Source organism: Rhincodon typus, chromosome 8 (genome assembly GCF_021869965.1).
Source record: "Rhincodon typus isolate 14 chromosome 8, sRhiTyp1.1, whole genome shotgun sequence".
Classification (NCBI taxonomy): Eukaryota; Metazoa; Chordata; class Chondrichthyes; order Orectolobiformes; family Rhincodontidae; genus Rhincodon; species Rhincodon typus.
Genome location: NC_063339.1, coordinates 17,357,413 through 17,361,708, shown reverse-complemented (window position 1 = coordinate 17,361,708; position 4,296 = coordinate 17,357,413).

Sequence of the window (4,296 nt, the reverse complement as noted above, 5' to 3'; positions counted from 1 at the left end):
CACCAGCATCAGTGATGCCAAATTCTTTTATTAATATAGAGACCAGAAATAAACACAATATTCTATGATCTAAATCTTAGTCTTGCTTGGCTAAGTGCTAGTTGCTTCAAGTTTTTTGGGGGTCTTTTAGCCACGAGTGACTTTTCTCACCACCTGTTACCAAGCTCACCTCACTTACTGCCTGCCTTACCCCTCTTGACCCCCTTACCTGATTCTAGCACCATCTTATCACGTGCTATTCTCAGAACAACACACCACTTCTAGGATATGCCGGTGTTGACCGGCAACACTGGCACCACCAGCGCCTTCTTTAAAAGGCCAATGTGCACTTGGATAAGCACTGTAAGTCTAGAGCTGTCCTGATATCTTCCTCAGAAATGGAGAAAAAGGTGCTTTCTCTTAGATTTGGTCCCCCGTTTTGTGGAAGGGCATCCTCTTCTCCCAAGATGAGCAGAGGAGGCCATGACACCAGACCGGGCCAACCTAGTCTGAGGTTTCCACCCAGGTCAGTGCAGTCTCAGCCATCTGGAGGAATGCTCAGCGATGTAGGAAGCAGGTCAATGACTCTCTCCAATCTGACAGCGCAAGTGTCCCATTCCCCCTTGCTTTCTCACTCTCACTGTGTCTTTGTTTCTGTATCCACACCCCAACAAAGCTCACGATCTACCACACTCATTATTGTCCATGACATCTTCCTTTAGTTGGTCTCATCCACTCCAATCCCCGACACCATTAACTCAGCATGCCCTCTGCACTGCCTACTGGCCACCTCTCCACCTGCACCTAAAGTAAAAGCTATGCCACACATTTCTAACTTCATCAACACTAACCTCTTCCTCATCCAAGGAAAGAAACAGCCCCTAGGAGGACAGAAAGAGTCAAAGATGGTCAAGAAAGCCTGACATTTGGTACCTCATTCCTTATGCGGAGGTGATCCTGATTCTGACGACCTGGAGTGGCTGACTGACCATTTCCAAGAACCCAGACTGATAGCGGAGGCTGCCCTTGACTTACTGTGCCAGGATTTCTGAAATGAACGCCACCCTCACTCCCGACTTAACTGAGGACTGCTGACAACCAGGAGGGGCCTCCACAGCTCAAGGTTGATCTGCATCAATCTGTTGCTTGTCCCATAAGTTTTGAAGCACTACAAAACAATGCAGTGACTTAACATACAAAGCAGAACCACCTGTAAGCTTGAGTATTAGCTTACTTGTTGACATTGTATGGAAGATTCCTTTGCTGGAGATAGGGATAGGTCGCCAATTCTGATCAAATGTTTTCCTGGAGATTTAATTATGTGACCTTGCATCAGTAGTTCTGCCACCCAGTCAAACTGCCTTTACTTTTGTCTTCAATGAAAAAAAAATAAATTTGATGGAAAGAACAGCAATTCTCTTAGTGAGCCTCCGCAAGTTTCCTCTTGAGTTGCTCACGGAGCAAAAGATTAATACTCGATTCCTGGAGACCCCCTGACAATCCTGAAGAGTTGTCAACCAAAAGAGAGAAGATGAGGAGAGAATGGAAGGGAAGAGTTTCACTGAGGTTCAACCATGTCTTTTTGATTATAAAAATGTTCAAAGAAAAAAAGTTGTTCAACAAAAGGGCACTGTGTTTCCTTTAAAAAAGAATTTCTATTATAAGTGTCTAAAATTTCAGATATAAGTCAGTTCAAAGCCTATGAGGCATGTTGTGGACTGTGCATGAGCAGAGAAAACTGCTTGTGCGAACATACCTGCCAGGTCTTGTTTGACAGCAGCTGCAGCTAATAAATGTATATAAAATATTATAATCAATCAAACTTGCCTCCTCTTTTGCCCTAGGTCTGGGTGTGGTCTGTAATGAGGTGACCATGTCTGCTGGCTGTCCCATGGTAACAGCCAAAGCACTAACTCTGCATTTCAATAAGTTTAGTCAGTCAAGACCTTATCTTTATTTCAATATTTAATTTATTCCGGCTTCTTTCATTGTCTCTGTTGACGAACAAATGATGGATTATTTGGCTGTGTGATAATAGCCGATTGGGTTTCAGAAGCGGACAAGTATTTTTAGAAAGATTTTACCTGAAGCTAGCCTTGTCAAGGCTACATGGGGACAATTCTTTTGAAAGAGACAGGTTTTGAAGAGATATTATCATCTTATCCTTTCCAGGGGTCCAATTCATTTCACTTTCTTTTTTATTAGAATATTGGGACATAAGACTAAAAAAAAATCAGAAATCGCTACAAAATAAAATGCTTTTAACCCTTTTTGCACTTAAATCTTGCAATCTTTACAAGACAAATAGAGTTTATAAGTATTACGTTGTGCTAACATAAATTATGAGTGAGTATCAGAGGTGTAGTTCCCTTTTAATTACAGGTTCTACAGTTGCCTATCTTACCTGTTCAAAGGTCATTGAGTTTATGATACGCAAACTGAGGCTGCTGGACAGATGGCTTCATCTCTGTAGCGGAAGGTGGCAGTTGACCTTTCGGATTAGACTTGCAACTTCAGGAACAGATACAAATTATGATTCAGAGTGGTCATAGCAAAAGATCTGTATCTGTGCAGCTCATTTAATCCCTTCCTCTCTCTCTCTCTCTCTCTCTCTCTCTCTCTCACACACACACACACACACACACACACACACACAGACGCACACACACACACCATGTAATTCTATATTCCCAGCTTCATAATCTGACTTGTTTATACATGCAGCTTCAGTCACACCCCTTTAACACTGTCCTGCCACATGCCAACATTAAACTGTCTGCGTTTCAACACAATCAACAGCACCAGAGCAGATGTATCTCATCCCTGTTTCAGTTGAGACATCTCTTGACCAGTTGCTGCTGCAGATGTATTTTACTGCAAGTTAAAAATGTATCATTTTTAAATGTGCTCCTAATGACTGAACATCAAAAAAAGAAGCACTGACTATTTATTTCACCTTTACTCAGAGCTAACGTGGGACTGAATGTTTTTTGGCCACTTTGGCAGACGCTTGTCACAATTTCGGTAGGAATTTGACAGAATAGTTTGAAATAAGCTGTGATCCCCCACTTAGCCCAGTCGGAATGATAATGTGCTGCCCACCTTTTACAAAGCCATGAATATGCTGCCAGAGGCATGTAGACTGTCTATATTAGGAGTTCCTATTTCTCAGGCGTGTATGGGACAAAAAATGACTGGATGCTGGCACTCAACGTAAGATAAGATGGACTTGCTCTTCATAAGGCAGAAGATGACGCTCATAATTTGGTTCTGGCTCAGTGTAAAGACCGACCTCTGACAAATGTTAGAGCTTTAAAAATGTGGTCTCATCTTCCTTGGTAAGAGTCAAAGAAAGAATTGCTCTGAGACTGTGGGAGCACGGCCCACTTATACATGTGTAGAATCTAAAAATGCATTGTCGTGGAACAGGAAAGAAGATGCCATCCCAGGGACCCTGCTTTCTCCATCAATATTAGCACCAGAGGACACTGAGGGGCATGCTCTTAACATAACGGCCAGCATCACAGCCAACACATTTTGATAACAAGTAATTTTTCTGATCAGCTATTTACTTTTCATATTTCTGTTCTCTCTATCGCTTACATCTTCTCCCCTCACCTTTCCTGAGGAATTCACACTGGGACTGTTACCACAGTTTCTTGCACTACGCCAAATGGCCACATCCTGAAGGGGGGTGCACACATTTAAATATCTTGAAATGAAATGACAGTTAGGTCATTATTGAAGGTAAGACATCATTTCATTGGAGGCAGTTCAAAGAAGATTCACTAGGACGATCCCTGGTATGGAGAGATTGTCCTATAAGCAAAGGTTAAACAGATTGGGACTCTACTGATTGGAATTTAGAAAAAATGAGAAGTGCTCTCATTGAAATTCATGGGATTCTTAAGGGTCTTGATACGCTAAAAGAGGATGATTCCCCTACTGGGACAGTCCAGGACCAGTGGGCATAGTCTCAGAATAATGGGGTGCCAACTTAAGACTGAGAAGAAGAAGAATTTCTTCTCTCAGAAAGTCTTTGAAACTCCTTGCTACAGAGAGCTGTTGGACAGTGTCTTGTGTACAAGACTGAGAAGGGTAGATGCTTGGTCCATAGGGAAATCAGTGGTTATGGGGAAAAGGCAGGAAAGTGGAAGTGAAGAATGCTGGAACAGCCATGATCCTACTGAATGGCAGCGCAGGCTCAAGGGGCCCAATGGCCTACTCCTGTTCCTATTTCCTATGGCCTTATGGTCAGGTAGGCAAACAATGGGACAGGTTTCCTTTAGTAAAATTCAGCAAACAAAAATGCATACT